Source organism: Carlito syrichta, unplaced genomic scaffold, assembly GCF_000164805.1.
Source record: "Carlito syrichta isolate Samal-C Ts95f unplaced genomic scaffold, Tarsius_syrichta-2.0.1 Scaffold309493, whole genome shotgun sequence".
Taxonomy (NCBI): domain Eukaryota; kingdom Metazoa; phylum Chordata; class Mammalia; order Primates; family Tarsiidae; genus Carlito; species Carlito syrichta.
This window is the reverse complement of record NW_007253589.1, coordinates 176,329-195,175: the sequence shown is the minus strand read 5'-3', so window position 1 is coordinate 195,175 and position 18,847 is coordinate 176,329.

Here is an 18,847-nt window from a genome sequence, read left to right as displayed (position 1 = left end):
TTCTGAAAGCATACATTCTAAGAAAACCATGATGACCAAAAAATGTCAAATTAAAATTATGTGTTCCTATACTTCATTGTCATCAAAATCCTGGAAAGTGTGAAGTAGGTGGATTCTGAGTCTCATCACTGATTTTGAGCAAAACACCTCTTCCAGTGATTCTGCCATTTTAGTGTTCCTATGGTATTTAAGTGCACACATGTAAAGATACTGGACCATGTGACCTGAGGCTAGATGAGTGGTCTGAAATTCTTGAAGCTTTGATCACTGAAATATTTGTCTGAGATACTTTTTATTCCCTTGGCATCAATATTTGGTGAATCCCAGCTGAGTCTCATGAGGCCCCGTAACGTAAATTGCATGTACAGCATGCTAAGTATCATAAGAATTATATGACCCAAACACTGAGGCTTGCACAGATTATAAGAGACAAAAAGAAAATTTCTTCGAGTCAGTGGCTTTCTGCTGAGTATAATAAGATGTACCCTTTGTTGAGGACATGTGTACACCAAGCTCTACATTAGTGTTTTGCATCAATCTCGTTTGAGCTTTGCAAATGGCTCAGAAGTTAGAATATTATGCTCACTAAGCCTAAAGTGAGGAACAGACTTGGCCAAGGAAGCACAATTGTGACAAAGACCTGTCTGTCTGCGGGGCCGGACATTCCAATCATGTTATCTTCACGAAAGATGAATAGAAGTTGTAATGCAATGAGCACACCCTGGAAAGTCCAAGGTGAAAAATATGGCGGGATAACAGGTGAAGGAATGCGTGAGAGAAGGAATGATAGAAGAAAAGCATATCCAAGGTCAAGCTTCAGAAGGTTTCATATGCCAAGACTTGAGGGTCGACGTTCTACTTAAGATTGAAGTATTGTCAGAAGTTTTGTTTATGTTTTCTTTTAAAAAAATATGTATAAGCTGATAGGAACTGGTATTATAATTCTTCTGCCAACTTTCAGAAGAGTTAAATTTGGGGTAGGACTGATGAAAGAAACAACAGTAAGGAATCCACTGAAATTGTTGAAATAGTAATTAATCAAGACTATCATACAAATTTCTAGATTTCAAAAAATCTAGGGTAGTTTAACATTCAACACTATGAGAACGCAAAAAGACATGAATCTGATTTGATGGGAGGTGATTATAATCCATATGTTTTTGAATAAATTGATCTCTGCCAAACTTAGTCATGGAATACAGAGTGCCAATAATAATAATCTTACTTATTGCAGAATGTTTTGTGGAGATCAGAGGGCTTATGAAGCTATTTGAGGCACCATGCCTGACAGATAGTAGGTGATGAATATGACATCTTATTAGGAATCAGTGTTTGTGACTAATTAGTGTTTTAGATGTCAGCCAGTGTGTGGTATCTTCTGCATCCTTATTGTAGACGCTCTCTTCATAGAGATTAATAAATTGTTTATCGTTCTATTTATTTTAAGTCAATATACCTGTATTTCTTTGGAAAATTAGTCAGGGATACATGTGCCTAATCTGCCATCTAGTCCATTTTGTAGTTTTTCTGGTCAGGAAATTCTGAAAGAAGAAATGAAACACACCGACACATATAGAGTTAGAGTTCTACTCAACATCAAATACTTATCTCTCTGAAAAGGACTGCCTTTTCCAGGAGCTTACTGAACATAAGGAGGGAAAGGGCAAAGCTGCTAATGGCAAGGCTGTGTCACCTTTCTGAATCTGAAATGTTCTCAGGAGAGGCTTAGAGAGTAGAGAGTTAGCCTTAATGTAAATGTCATGGTAAACACCTGTAACCCGTAGGAAGCTACTTAGAACAAATTGTTTGGTCCAGAATTTTTTTTTTAAAGTCAAAATTTTATTCATTGAAACAGAATATGTGTTTTATTTTAACGCAAGGAATTGCTCACTGTTGCTGTGAAGTGCAAGAACTAGTTCACAGCTAATTAGGTGCAGAAGCAGCAGAAAAAGATCAAACATGGGACACAGAGAAGAAAAAGGGAAAACTGATAGTTCTGAACTCATCAATCCAATGGGACTCAAAGCCAATACAATTAAAATCCTGTCAAATGTATTCAAATAAGATCAAAAATCATTATTTTACAAACAGATGGGCTGTTAGATGCATACAGCAACATGAAAAAATGTCCAGAAAATGAGGGCGAAAATGAATAGAACAAGCGTATCATGACAACGGAAGCTTATATGCAGATCCACTAGGGATCAAATTTAATTTCTTGTCTTATTTGGCACTGGTATGAGAGTCCTCTCTCTTTTCTAGACATAATTATATCCCGCAGCAGGTACCGTATACTTAATAGTAAAAAATTTCAGCCCATTAAGATGACCATATCTTCATATCTATGTTTTAATGGTAAAAATAAAATTGCCATTGTTGATATAATCTTTAATTTCTATGGTGAATATTTTCTGTTCCAAATAATTTTCAGGCTCTGAGCTAATTATTGAAATTTTCTTACATATTAGAGCCAGAAAGTGTTTTTGAATAGAAAATTGTTATTAGAGAGAAAGAGAGGAGGAAGGGAAGCAGTGAGCAAGAGAGAAAGAACAGCAAGCAAGGACTGCGCTCAGAATTAAAGTAGCTGAGAGCTCAAACTCAGGCCATTCTATCCTCTGTGCAAGTCCAGATTCTCTCTTCCGATTTGCTCACAACGTATATGCAGCACTTACTATGAAACAATTGAAATCATGTTAGGAGGTTCAGGCTGAGTAAAGACGATACCGTGCCTTTTCTCTGTTATTAATGTTCTGGAAAGCATATATAAAAATAAAGGTATAAAAAGAGAGAATGTGTTGGCACATACTTCTGTATGGATTCAAAAGAAAGGGAGATAACATCAGCTTTTTAAGTATTTGAGGAGAGACTTCAAAAGCCTTTTTAAATATTTGAGGAGAGACTTCAAAAACGGATAGAAAGTGCAAGGATAAAATAAGAGTCAGCATCACCCAGAGAAATAAAACCATTAGGAGGTTATATGTACACAATATGTGTATGTGTATATATGGGAGAAAGAAGAGATAGAAGCTGATTTTAAGGAATTGGCTCATATGGTTATAGGGGCTCACAAATCCCAAATCTGCAGGCTAGGCGGGCAGGCTAGATATTCTGCTCAAGTCCAAGTGATCTCTTCCTTGGGGGAAGTCAGTCTTATTATTTCTCTTGAAGCCTTCAAGGGAGGTCCACCCATATTATGCATAGTAGTCTGCTTTACTCAAAATGTCCTGATTTTAGCTGGGCCCAGTAGCTCAGTCTGTAATCCCAGCACTTTAGGAGGCTGAGATGAGAGCATTGCTGGAGCCCAGGGGTTCAAGACTAGCCTGGGCAACTTGGTGAGACCTCATCTCTACAATAAATCACAAAAACTAGCCAGGCATGGTGGCGTGCGTCTGTAGTTCCAGCTACAAGGAAGGCTGAGGGGGAAGGCTCGCCTGAGCCCAGTAGGTCGAGACTGCAGTGGCCATGAGCATGCCACTGCACTCCAGCCTGGGTAACAAAGAGTGAGACTCCAACTCAGGAAAAAAGAAAGAAAGAAAGAAAGGAAGGAAGGAAGAAAGAAAGATAGAAAGAAAGAAACTGATTTAAATGTTAATTTTGCTTAAAAACTACCTTCATAGCAACACCTAGACAAGTGTTTGACCATATACCTGGGAACGGTTACCCTAAGTAAGTTGAAACATAAAATTAACCATCACAGGGAGAGAAGGAGGGTAGTTTAGGTAGAGAGGCCATCTTTAAAAAAAAACAAAACAAAAAAAACAGCAATGACAATGAAGAGAGTTTGCTCCAAGAAAAATAAGCAAAGTATTTTTCACTATATCATAGTGGACCCTACTATTAATAAGATAAACTATTCCACATATGATTTTTTTATTTACGAGGTGTGTGACTTTTGAAAGAATAAGCAAACAAACCTAAACCAACTTGCCGTTTATGTCTCAGATACCTAAGCGTTTAAATGAGGTTATCCATACCTGCTTCCTTTGTGTGATTTGAGGATTTAATGTACAAAAGTATGAAAACTTCCTAACAAACAACATGCATTGGAACAAGTGCTTTAGAGTTGAGAGACGGCAGAGCACAACGTTGTCATTCAAAGTTCAGACTCTAAATCTGAGATTTATCACTTAGCTGAGTGACCTTGTGCAAATGACCTAATGTCTTTGCACCTGTTTCCACCTCTGAAAAATAAGGTAGTAGTAATAATAATAATAGTGATAATAATACTGATAATAATAAAACTCAGAAGAGTCAGTATACAGCAAGTGCTACATAACTTGTAACTGTTAGTATGGGAGGGGTGTCAGGATAATTTATCGGGTTAGTTCATGGTGTTTTTCATCACCATGCGTTCTTCGTTTGTCTTACTCTTGCAACTAGCCAGAGATCCAAGTAGGACAAGATGGATAATCCTTTGTGTTGTGAGTTCTGGGCTCACCGAACCTAAAGAAGTATCAGTAACTTGTGTAGCTTGTGGCTAAAACAGAAGTGGTCAAAAAGCCAAAAGTCATTCTCTCTCCAGGCCGCTGTTTGGGATCTAAGGGCTTGCAAAAGGACAAAGGTTTATCGACATAGAGACAGAAGACAATGAAAAGAATGGGAGGATTTTGCTTTGACTACACTCAGATGAGGAGGGTATTTGGAGAATTTCTCTGAGCTGGGGGACTTCAGAGATCACTGCTGCATGCCTTCAGAACAACTTCTTACAGGCTTCTTTGAGAACATTCACAGAGGTCTTTGTTTAAGCTTGTCTAGCAACAAGGAAAGCAGTGAACATCTTTGAAACGTCTAATAGTGGTCATGCTATATTCACTGAAGAGGACCAAAATTTGACAGCTGTATCATGTAATAGCAGAAGTGATGTGCATGATGGAAAACATGAGGAACTAAGAACTTAAGCATGTCCCATTTTCTAGGTATCATTTAAGTCTCCGGGTCTCTCTCTAACCCTTTCTAGGTGATGATGGTAGTAATGGCCCATGGATCACACACTGAATACCAAGTTTCTAAAGTCTCACTTGGCTTTTAGACAATCTCTTGCTATCCACATATTTTCCTCTGTATGTCTTTTCCATCCTTACTCCTTGAAAACATAGAAAGAGTTGTCTCATTAACTGATTTCTTTTTGTTGTTGTTGTTTTTTTTTAGCTGATTTCTAAGTGTTTCTTTCTGAAGAACACTCTATGGATATGCATTCCATGTGCACTTCCATTAGCAATTTATGCATTATTCACTTATTTATCATAAGCATTATTAATATCTTTTGTACAAGGCAGTGTCTTAAGCACTGGAAAAAGAGTAATGACAAGGAAAAGGAGTGATATAACATGAAGCAGGCATTAAAAAGATAACTTTTCAACAAGCTCCCAGTGATAATAAAAGTCATTATAAAATCAGCTTTGTATTAGACAATTTTGCCCAACTGTAGGATAATGCAACTGTTTTGAGTTTTGTTTTTTTGTTTTTTTTTTTTTTGAGTAGGGGTCTCACTCTGTTGCCCAGGCTGGAGTGCAGTGGCATGCTCATGGCCACTGCGGCCTCGACCTGCTGGACTCAGGCGATCCTTCTTCCTCGGCCTTCCAAGTAGCTGAAACCACAGGATCACACTACCATGCCTGGCTAATTTTTTGATTTATTGTAGAGATGAGGTCTGGCCAAGTTGCCCAGGTGGGTCTCAACTCCCTGGCCTCAGGCAATTCTCTCTCACCTCCACCTCCCAAAGTGCTGGGATTACAGGCGCAAGTCACTGCACCTGGCATCTTGAGCATTTTTAAGCATTTGAGGTAGGCCAAGGTAAACTATACTATTTGACATGTTAGGTGTACTAAATGCAGTTTTGACTTATGATATTTTCTGCTTCCTCTGGACTTATTGAGATGTAAAAGCATAGCAGGTATAGGAGCTTCCAAGCTCTGCTGAGTAAAAGAATTTGAAGCTCAAAGAGCTATTCAGCTGGAGTTATAGATGCCATTTATTTATTGGTTAATCACATTAATAATCTGTTCATTCTCCATATCTGTGGGATCAAGGTGCCATGCTAGATGTTGATGAAAAAAGCCAAAGCAAACAAAACCCATTCTTGCCTTTAGGGAACTTACAGTGAAGGACTCGTTTTCCCCTTTATTAAACCAAAAGGTAGGCCGGGCACAGTGGCTCAATCCTATAATCCCAGCACTTTGGGAGGGCAAGACTAGAGAGCCCACGGGTTCGAAAACAGCTGGGCAACAAGGTGAGACCTCATCTCTACAATAAATCAAGAAATTAGCCAGGAATGGTAGCCCGTGCCTTTAGTTCCAGATACTTGGAAGGCTGGGGCAAAAGGATCTCCTGAGTCCAGCAGGTAGAGGCTGCAGTGGCCATGCCACTGCACTCCAGCCTGAGCAACAGGAGTGAGACTCCAACTCCAAAAATAAAAAACTAAAAGGTAGAATGAATATATGTGTGAGGACATACATTTCCACCTCCATTAAATGTAATGTAGTAAAACATTTGCTTTTAGTAATGACTTATTTAAACTGAGATGGTTAAGGAGCTCTGAATGAAATCTGACATTGTAGAACTTTTTGATGCAAAAAGGACCTGAATTTTCAGGTTCTAGGCTTGTTCTCCTAGAGCTATAAATCGGCATGATTGTGCTGAGGGTCTCACTCAGAGCTGCACAAGTCACATCAAGATTAAAAATAAATAATAATGCTCAGATTCCATATCCCTGTGCCCACAGATCCAGAATACAAATTAAATGATCTATTTTTAAATCCCTCACTCCCGAGAGATTCTAATTATATTTAGGGCTGGAAAACACTGGCTTAAGGAAAAAAGAACTGGTGCTGTTAAAAGCAGTTTAGATAACTGGGAGGCAAAAAGTGCCTGAAGCAGACTTGCTCTTATTTTACTTGGATCTCATATGTTCTCCTAACTAAGCATTCTCTAAACAAACCACTCCCCAAACTTTGAAACGCAGTCAGAGGCTGTTGCAGCCTTCCTCCCGGTAAGGGAGAACAGGAAGGAAAGCAACATCAGGAAGGAGCCCTTGATATATTGAAATGTTGCTTACTGAGCAGAAGAGCAAGAAAAAAAGACCTCTATACGCCCCGAGGCAAGTTTGTCTAATCATTTTGACTGTTTTCTCTTTAGCAGAAATCTGAGTACCCATCTAATCTGAGAAAGAGAAGTTCTACCCACACGTCAACATCCTAAATCTAAGAAAGGAGTATGGCAATGTCAGCATGGCCACGACATCACGCTGGAGAGTCTCAGTGACAGGGAGGCATGTCAACATGAGTATGATGAGGGTGACAGTGGTGGCAGTGGAAAAAGGCATGCATGCAAGAGTGACATGGATTTGTCCCTGGTCCCAGTGGTGAGGCTTTGACTTCAGTGGCATTTCTAAATCAAGGAAGATTCTCTTGAGCACCGCCTGCTTCTGCTGAGGGGCTACTTGGCCTTTTTGTGGCGATACCAAAAGATATTAACATTTGATATCCTAACTCTGAAGGATTACAGGATCGTACTTGAACTTTTTAATCCGTTCTAATCACTAAGTAGGAGTCATGCTTTGGGGATCAGATTGGACCCGAGGTTGGTTGAAGCGTGGAACATCACACAATTTCAATATCTCCAAGGGTTTTATTTTTCATTCAAATAGTTTGAGGATATGTGTGTTACAAGATATTTCTAAAAATAAAGTTAGAAACAATAAATACAAACAGCACTTTCTGTATTTCTCTATATGTGAAGGTCCCACGCCTTCGTGGGTTTATCTCATAAGGAGTCATATATAATGTTTTCATGACTGTTGTTTTCCAGGGAAACTGAAATTTGCTCAATAACTAAGAAAGTGTTATTTATTTTCAGATGGATTTTATTTGTTTATTTATTGGTTTGGCATCTGATTTTTTTTCTGTTTTTGCTGTTTCATTGCACTATGCTCAAATAACACTTTCTGTATTATTTCTACTTTTCGAAATTTTAGATTTTCTCAGTGGCATAACATATGGACAGTTTTAGGAAATGTATCATCAGTTCTCAGAAAGAAGTTGACTTCTGTATTTTCAGGGCACAGACTTTCATATATATCCTTCTAAATATATATGTGCATATATATTTCTATACATATACTTCTCTATATATTTCTATATACGTGTGTGTGTATATATGTATGTATGTGCATATACACATATATGCCATACTATGAATTGTGTTATTTATGGTTTTTCTTATAGGGCTTTTTTGCCTGACTCTGGTGGTGTAGAAATTTTTAGCAGCACTTATACAACTTGGAGTTCGAATTTTCTCTCTGTTTCACTAAACTTGCAATTTGTGAGTTTTTTTTTTCTTTTGTGTCGGTTCTCCTTATTCCCATGAGAGGTGGCAAGATTTAAACTAAGGTAATACCAATTTCTTACTAAAACCTAGGAAGATCCTACTAATTAAAAGTTGGTGAAGCCGGGCTCGGTGGCTCAGCCTGTAATCCCGCGCCTTTGGGAGGCTGAGGTGAGTGAATTGCCTGAGCCCGCGGGTTCGAGACCCGCCTGGGCAGTGAGACCTCATCTCTACAATAAATCAAAAAATCAGCTGGGTGTGGTGGCGCATGCCTGTAATTCCGGCTACTAGGAAGGCTGAGGCGGAAGGATCGCCGGAGCCCAGCAGGCCGAGGCTGCGGTGGCCGGGAGCGGCCACTGCACTCCAGTCTGGACGACAGAGTGAGACTCCAACTCAAAAAAAAAAAAAAAAAAAAAAAAAAAAAAAAAAAAAAAGTTGGTGAAAATGGGGATAGTGGCTAAATTGAAACTTGGCTTTGACTAACCTAACCAACGCAAATAATTTCCTTTCCTATTTTTGAACTATTGAGGTGAGATCTTTTCTCATTTAACGGGACTGATATAGTTGGGTCTATTTAAATATTTAAATCAATAACAAGTGAGTTTATTTTGTACCCATCTAACACAGATGTTTCCTAAATTAAATTACCTTTACACCAATTATTCTGAACTAATGAAAGTCTTACCTTCATTTATCTCGTGATGCCTGAGAATGCAAGTATCAAGGCTGCATGACTTTCAACAGAATTGATCATATCAAATCCAATTCTTCCTGACAGAATAATCTGTGAGCTGACTTCAAGATTTGTAGAGAAGTTGTCTTAAACCATAAGAAACAAATCTTCCACTCTTCTCTGATTCTATAAATAAACACTGATGTCAAAATTCTTAGGATACTTAAAACGCTCTACTAAATTTTGATACGGTGCAGCAAATTGAAATAATATTTGATCTTATTTTTTTCCACCTACATAATTATAATGTTTTCCATCACTAGGGATGTCAGTTTATAAAAAGAAAAAGAAAAAGAAACTTTAGGACTTTTAAGTTCACAATTTATTTTTCTCAGCTAAATAAGTAGGGACATCTCTAAGTTGGCTGATGCAAGTAGGCACCATTCTTTGACTTTCTTGCAGTTGCTATTTCTTCGCCTCTTGGCTGAGCCAGCCTTTGCCAGTGGCATAAGCACTTTGTCGCAGTCAGTGAAGTTGATAAATGAAGTGCCCTTATGTAAGCGAGAACTATTAATAAAGCAGCTCTTAATGGGTGGTCTGACTGCTTGTACCACGCAGGCTCATATACTGACATCCAGGAAGAAATAAAGGACTTATTCATCATTGTTCTTTATTGATCAACATGACAGTTTCACTTTATGAACAAACACTATAGCTAAATTTTATAGTTTATTGTCTTGGTCAAAATGTTTGCTCTCTTTCTAACATATGCAATAGATCATTTTTAAAAAAGAAAAGGAAATGTACTTAGCTGTGCCTATATGAGGTTATGATAGCATGTGATTTGTTGCAAACATTTTTTTCTTAGTTCCAGCAAAGTGAAAATTCCTTTTGTCAGAGAGAAAAATAAGGATTTACATAGCACAGAAATAGCTTGGTGATTTAAAAGTCAAACTGACTATTTTTTAAAAGATAAGTACAACTGCATAATGTATATTATTTTAAAAGGTACTCTGTCTCATAGATCAGCACCAACACAAATTTTTAATTGAATATTAATTTTTCCTTCTCAATGGTTTTTCTAAGTGAATTTATTTTAACTTTCAAATTAAGGTTTATAACTTAATCTGTTATAATTTGCTTTATGACCAGAAAAGTGCCAATTTATTAAATATTCCATGTGTAATTGAATAGGCTATTTATGTACTCTGTAGTTGTTAGGTGTTGTGTTTTATTTAAGTAAATTAAGCCAAGATTGCTAAACTGTTTAGATATTCTACACACTTTATTTTCTGGCTGTCCATTTCTTCTTTCAATTCTGTCAACTTTTTCTTTATATATTTCCAAGCTGTTATGTATGATTATACCTTTAGGATTTTGATATCAGTCTTTTAGATGGATCCTAACTTGATCATCTTGTACTTTAAAGGATTATTAATTTATCTGTGCCTTAATCTACCACTTTTTATGTGTTTTCTAATGTTTTCTTCTTTCCTTTTTATATATTAATTATTATTTTATTATCTAATTTTACTTTTTAAAATTTTGTTATATATACCTGTCTTATTTTTTCTTTTATTGATGATAAAACATACAGTGTACGTTCTTGATTCATTAAAATGTATTATGTACTTTCAGTTCCTCTGAACAATGCCAAGTACCTTGGACATTTTACCTGCAAATAGTTTTCCAATTATGATCTTTTGGCGTTATGAATTTCAGTTTCTGTTTATTTATCTATCTATGAATTGATCTATTAATTTATACATCTATTTAAGTAGCAGAGTATGTCTTGTCATATAAGTTCTACAATCAACATTTATTTAGATTTATCGAGACATTAAAATTAGAAAATATTGCTGAATTCTAAAATGGTTGTTTCCTTTCATATTCTCCCCGGAAATGAAGGAATGTTACATTATCTACAGATATTTGTACTTCCACATGTATATACTTTACACACACACACACACACACACACACACACACACACACACACACACACACACACACATTATTTTTTCCTTGACTGGACTAGATAGGAACTCCAGTATAGGAATGAGATAATTAATATCTTTGTCTAATTCTAGACTTTAGAGGAAAATGTTCAACATTTCACCATTGATATAATATTAGCTGCAGTAATTTTGTGAATATCATTTGTTGGACTGAGCATGCTCTCTTCTATTTCAGTTTTAATTTTTAAAAATTTTTGCATTGTAAGGGATTAACACTACGTTTTTGGTTTATTGGTTTTATTTTAGTTAGTTTTAATGTTAAACAATTCTGTATTACTGGAGTAAGTCAAACTTGGCAATAAAGTATTCACTTAAATAAATTAGTATTCCTAATGTCAACAAAATGCTGACATTTTGATTAAGGTACTGACATATTTTTTTGTATACCTGTAATTTGCGATTTTTGTAATCTCTTTGTCTGTCTTTGTTACCAGGATTTTTCTGGTTTTATGCAACATGTTGAAAAGTGTCCCCCTCTTTTTTCTTCATTGGATATGTTAGTAAAAAAATTTTTAAAAAAGACGTATTATTTCTCTCTTATGTATTTTAAATTACCTGCCTACAGACCCATTCCTACCTCAAATTTTACTTTGGGAAATTTAAAAATGATATATTCAAAGTTCTAATAAATACGAGACTGCATACATTTTCTATTTGTTTGTTAGTCATTGTCTTGATCACTTGTGCTTTTCAAATAGTTTATCCATCCTGATTACGTAGTTATTCATATTTCTATTATTTTGTCTTCTTTTTAATGTGAAAGAAATGTAGTGATGTCAAATTTTATTCCTAATTCTTTTAATGCTGATCAGTTTTACTCCAGACTTGTCACATTTATTTTTCTTTTCAAAAAAACAAATTTGGACTCATTGATCTTATACATTTCAAATCCATTAGATGTCAATGAATTATGTTCTTACTGGCTTATTTTATTTTTTACTTTTTCTACTTCCTTGGATTTTAGTAGCTTTATTTATTTCTAAATTTTGGAGTTAGGAGTTTATATATTTGAATTTTAGTCTCTTTTATTACCCAACGTGTGCACTTGAATCTCTAAAGTTGACTCTAAGTAAAGTTTTAGTATATTTTTATTATCCTTCAAGTCAAAAAAATATTATTTTTATATCTTGATCTATTCTTTATCTGAAAATGTATTATTTAACTTCCAAATAATTGGGAATTTTATAGTTATTATCTCTGATTTAAGTTTAATTTTCCAATGATTAAAAAATATTCACTGCACCATATCGCCTGCTAAAGAAATAATAATAAGACGCACTTTATGGCCTTGAATATTATCAATTTTGGAAAATAACCTATTTTCATGTAAACAAGCATATATCTCTAAACCTTGTTTACTTTTGTAAATCAACAAATATAATTCATAACATTGACAATGAAAAGAAGAAAATAACATCACCATCATATATGTAATCCCCTAACTTTGTCAGTTTGGCTACTTAGGTTATCTTACTGTCCAAGTCCTTTATATCCTCATGGTCTATTTGCTTTCTCCTTTTCAATTTTTAAAAGAGAAGTATTCAAAGCAACAAATAAGAATGTAGCTTTGTCCATTTATCCTTCTATTTTTGTCATCTTTTGCTTCAAGTATTTTGAAGCTATATAATTAATTGTGTGTACACTAACTTGGAGTAGTTTAATTATCATGTTAAATATATCCTTTTAACGTTATGAAAAGATACATTTCTTCTCTGCTTAAATTCTACTCCATAGAATCTTAATCATGCCACACTAGCTTCCTGTTGGTTGTGTTTACATGGTACATTTTTCCTATTTTTATATGCTCAAACAACATGTGTCTTAATGTTTAAAGTATACCTTTTAAAAATGAATTTTATTGTATATATTTGTTGCCTATAAGATGTTAAAAATATATGACCATAGTGTATGTCATATATATGCTATATTTATATAACTATAGTAAAATGGTTACTATGGAGAAGCAAATTATCCATCATCTCAGAGTCACTTACGTATGACAAGAACAGCTGAAATCTGCTTATATACCAAAGATTCCAAATATGATACAGATTTATCAACAGTAGTACTCATGCTGTACATTAGACCTCTAGATTTGTTCATTCTGTATACCTGCTACTTTATAGCCTTTGACCTCTATCTTCCCATTTCTTTCCCCCGCCTCTCCAATCCTTGTTCCTGGCAATTACTGTTTTATTTTTTCTTTGTTTATTGACCTTTTTCTTTCTTTGGAAGAGTCCACATATAAATGAGATTATGAAATATTGTTCTTTCTTATTTCATTTAACATTATGCACTCCAGGTTCATCCATGTAGTGGCAAATGGTGGAATATTCTTCCATTTTATGGCTGACTAATATTTTATATGCATGTGTGTGTGTCTGGATGTATTTATGCATGACACTTTCTTGACCCATTCATTCACCAACAGACACTCTAGTTGTTCCTCTGTCTTGGTTATTAGGATCCATACTGCAACAAACATGAAAGTGCAGGCCCCTTTAAAAGGTGATGATGTCATCTCCTCTGGGTATGTACCCAGAAGAGGTGTTGCTGGGTGATGGGATAGCTCTGCATTTAATTTTTTTTTAGCAACCTCCATACTGTTTTTCAAAATGAATGAAATCCATGTTCCCACCAACAGTGCACTGGGCTTCCCTCTTCTTTACACCCTTGCTAACATTTATCTCTTTTCCTTCTGATAATAGTTATCCTAACAGTTGTGAGGTCATATCTTCCAGTGGTTTTAATAAAGCATATTCCTGACAGGTAGCATATGTTTAGTATCAATGATTACAAACTGTCCCACAATCTTTGTCTTTAACTTGAATGACTTTTCTCAGTTACTTTTAATGTACTCATAAATACAGTTGGTTTCCATCTTGCATGATATCTTTGATGTTTTATTTTTCCATCTACTTTCTACTCCTTTATTCATCATTCTTCATTTTTTTCCTTAATCTAGTGTTTTTTTATTGTTCCACTTCATGTTTTATATTGTTTTAGTCATAAAACTATATACCTCACATGTTTATTGTACTAAATTGCATGAGGAACTACATCACTGTCAGCTTTGTCTTTGGAATTTTTGAAGCAAAAAACTGTTCTTAATCATTTTGTGTGTGTGAGAAAAATTTCCTGTCCTGGCTTGCTGTTGGATTTCAAGATGTCATCACACATTGGCAAATAATGATGGGGACTGGATTGAGTTGATCGAGAGATATACACATCAAATAGCACACCATATCAATTTAAATAGTCAGATATGAGACTTGACAAGCATTCGCGAAAGTGTGAATACCTTGCTCAAACCCTCAGCAGGCTCACCCCTGCCGCACGGATGCTCTTCCCTCCACTCACATTCCCACGACAAAATGACAGACGAGGGAAAAAATATATGATCCTAGATTAAAGATGCCTTTGTAAGATATGCCACGTTAACCAGAAGTGTGTTTCTGTGGCTTTGCAATCACTGCCAAATTGACAGTTAAAGACAGTAGCGTATTAATTTCCATGAGTAGAACTTGAATCGAGTCAATTCTGCTTTGACTGAAAGAAGAGTTAACCTGAGGTGAGGTTCAACCCAGAATAATGGGAAATGGCAGTGTCTATTTGGCGTGGATCTAGAATACGTTATCTTTTGTTCAATCTCACAAATGAAACCTATTCTTTACTGAAGCCTATGCACACCATTTCTTCCTGTACTGACTCTCCTTATTATGATCTCAGACACATGGAAGAAGTAATATCACTGAAGTGGTTACAACAAAGAGGTGAGGGGAAATGTGGGTTCACCTGTCTCCCACCTTCATCCTGTCTCTCTAATTCACCTTTGCTCTTATCCACTTTGAGATTTGCTATTCCACAATGTCCAACGACGTCAAACCTGGAGTATATACTTAGTCTTTATATACCCTCTACTTCGGTGACACATAATCATTAAGTGATAGAAAATTCAAAACTAGAATCTAAACTTTTGTACCCAAGTTCTACCCCTCCTTTTTATTAAGTGTTTCGTGAAAGTTGAATGTCACGCAACTTTTTTTTTTTTTCTTGCTATGACATTCATATCATGTATGGCTCACTTCAATGAGCATATGCATATATATTTAAAATATTCTGATAACCATTTGCTGTAAATCTAACCTTTTTTTTCTGACTCCAAGATCCAAATTCACAGACAAAGATATAAAAACATCTTCATTAGAGCGACAGACTTAATCACACTTTGTTTTTGTTAAAAAATAAAATTAATTGATCAATTAAATACAATTGTGGATTTTCTCTCATTCTATCATATATTCATTAATTTATGCACTTATTCACTCAACCTTTCATGCATTCAACACTTACATACCAATTCAAGCACCGTCTAGACACAGGACTAGTAATAAATTCCATGTGATACACTTCAAAGTCATAATTGTCATGTGATACAATTCAAAGTCATAATTGCACATTACCATATTGAGATTTCTTGATTAAGAATCCTAGTTATAAGGACACAATGATTAAGAGTTTAGAATTTGACCAGGCTAAAATGGTGTGTGTAAATTCAGAAACGTTGGACTTAAAATTAATCATAGTAGGTTGATTAGATTTGTATAATGAAGGAGAAGAAGAGCCATTCCAGGTTATTTGATTATGTATTAATTACTCATTTAGTATCATGAGTCTATTAATATAGTTAAAACTTTGAAGGATAATCCAGAGTTACAAACTATTTTTTATGTAAATATGCAGAATCCAGTTTTACAATCCTGTTCTCACTGTGGAAATTCAAAGCTTCAATAAGCATCTCAATATGACACTTTTAAAATGAAACAAGCTTTTTGTAAGTGAACAAAGTGTAAACCCATAGATCTAGGCTCACAGTGACTCTCTAGTCAGTTTAATAAGCAAACTGTCAACATGCCTAGCTTAGAATTTGAATTAATAAGACAAGAAAAGTCGGATTTCACCCACATGATCCTCATTAATGGGGTAAAGCATGGCATATGCAGGTCCATTCAAAATCATTGCTACAGTCTGTGAAGGCAAATATTCTTTGCTGCTTCAAATGTTGACATAAATCTTCCCATATGTTTTTTATTGTTTGTGGTAGAGCTTCTCGGCTGCTAAATTTTGATGAGCCTTGATTTTATATTTTTGTGAAGGGCATATCAAAATGAATAAAAGGAATATCACAACATCAAGGCAATATAAGGGCATTCAGATGTTTTAATGAATGTAAAGACATATAGAGGGAAATCATTTATCATTTATTTATGTTGATAGTTCATTTGGCTCAGGTTGATTTTAATGTTGTTATTAATTTGATTTTGATGGATAGGAAATCTGGAATACATAAACAATTAAGAAAACTCAATTCTGTTAGTTACTCTTTTTATACATTCTTCTACATAGAATTAGTTGTAAGATATATAGAAGCATGTCATATATATCAAAATTCTGATGCATAAGAATTTATTTAACGAGAATAGCATAAAAGCACTGTTTTACTAAAATTTCAAAAAAAATACCATAACTATAGAAAACACAGGTTGACATTTGTAACTAAAATATAAAATAATAGCTCACATTTCCAAAGGATAGTCTATGAAATTACTTTAAAACTAGTCAATAGAGGCACTGCATAACCATTGCATGGAAATTTTAACTCTCATTTTACATCCTGAAATACAAAATAGAGTTTAATTCATTTCATGGCATTCATAAATGTGTTGGCATAACAAATAAAAATTTTGCATCAAATCAAATATTGAATCAAGGACACCAGAGCAAACTATCTGTTTTAGCAAACAGACATATCAACATGTATTTGGCATCAGCTGTAAAATATACCAAATTATACATACATACACACATGTATGTAATTGTATGTAATTGTTAAAGAGTATTTTACCTCTCCTTATCCATAAGAAAGACTTAAAAAACACACATATACTCCAAAGCATAAAAGCTTTTTCCAGCGTTAATGTTATAAAACAAATCGTTAAGAACATATATTGATTTTTATTATTATTTAGGTTTCTCGACAAACACTTAACTTACAACCCCCATAAATTATAGTGTTAAATAAACTGTTGAATTCAGGAAACCAAAGTTTTCTACAGTCTATCATACCTTAATCTGGATAGCCAAAGACAGTTATAAAAGTTTTTATAAAGTCAACTTTCTGTACTTACTCATTGATTTAGAAATCTGAGATTGAGTCCAATTATGTTGCTCTGTTTTTTTAGGCACTGAGTGTTTTAGATTTACAGATAAATTGCACATAATTAGATGCGATTGTAGATTTTCACAGGCTTTTCTTAAAATTTTTTTTTTCCTTTATTTATCCCTCACAGAATGAAGTTAGCTATAGTAGCAAGGTCAGATTTAGGTCCAAATCCTGGCTGTGCTATATTAGGTGTGTTATATCCACTACTTAAATTCTTAGAGCAACCATTTTATCACTTATAAAAGGAAAATCATTAAACTGACCCCATGTGTTTGTTGTACTAAAATACAGGAGAAACTACCTCTATGTGACTAAGATAATATGTTGTACATAGAGAATCTAAGTTAAATTAGTAGAAATTAATTGAATTTAGAGTACATTTTATTTAATTAAGAGAATTATCCAGATAAATTGACTATTTATTGATAAATTAGTTTTTGGTTAGGGTTATCGAGAAAATGTCTTAGTTACCATAGTCCGAAGTTCCCATAAGTTTAATTTTATCATCTTTATGTCATAAAAAGCAAGCATTAGTGAAGTACAAAGAATACATTGACCTAACATGCTGATGTATATTGTTATATTTACTCCAAGTTGATATAGATATAAACAGTGGGATGAGACTAAACTATCCTTGAACTTTACAATACAGCATATATTCTAGCAGACAAGTTCTTAGTTGCTGAAATAATTTAATATTATTATTAAATAATAATATCTATTATTTTTTAGTAAGAATAAGCAGACACTCTGAGAAAGTAGATTATGAAAAACTGTTCACTGAATAATCAGAAGATAGTTAACAAAATATTGCTGTCATTTATAGAGTTGAAGAAAATACAATAAATTCTGTGAGAAATAATGTCTATTATTTACATGTACTTTTAAATTCACATATACATAAATGCCAATTTTGAATATTGACTAGTCAGTTTAAATACACTCATTTATTAAATAATTATTTATAAGTATTGTTAGGACACCTTAGGTAATGTTTTGGATATAGAAATTCATGAAACAGAAAGAAACAGATCCAACAGAAGATATTCTTATGTGTAATATTATTGATACATTTGAACGGCATAATACATCTTATAAATAACAGACACATCTATAGAACTGAAGTACCCAAAACTAGCATTTTATTAATATAAAAGTCATGTTCTACTTTATAAATTTCCAATTAATATTATTGTTCCCTAATCACTAATCCACATGTTCTGAAGCAGAGCTTAGACATCTATACTTTTATAAGTTTTTATTTGAAACTGATGCAGATAAATATTTGGAAATAACTGCTAATAGATTTCAGAGGATGGAGATTTGTTCCCACTGGTGAGTCAGGAATGTCTCTGTGAATATGTCGGTGAAAGGTATACACTCACGTGACAATTGTCAATGTTACTGACATTTTTTTCCTGGATGTTTAGCATATAAATATTATGTGGTTATTCTTTAATTGTCTTTGAAATTTAAACATACATTCATAATTGTTCAGTTATATAACATTTTTCTTCCCTATTTTTTTTTTTTTTTGAGTTGGAGTCTCATTCTGTCACCCAGACTGGAGTGCAGTGGCCGCTCTCGGCCACCACAGCCTCGACCTGCTGG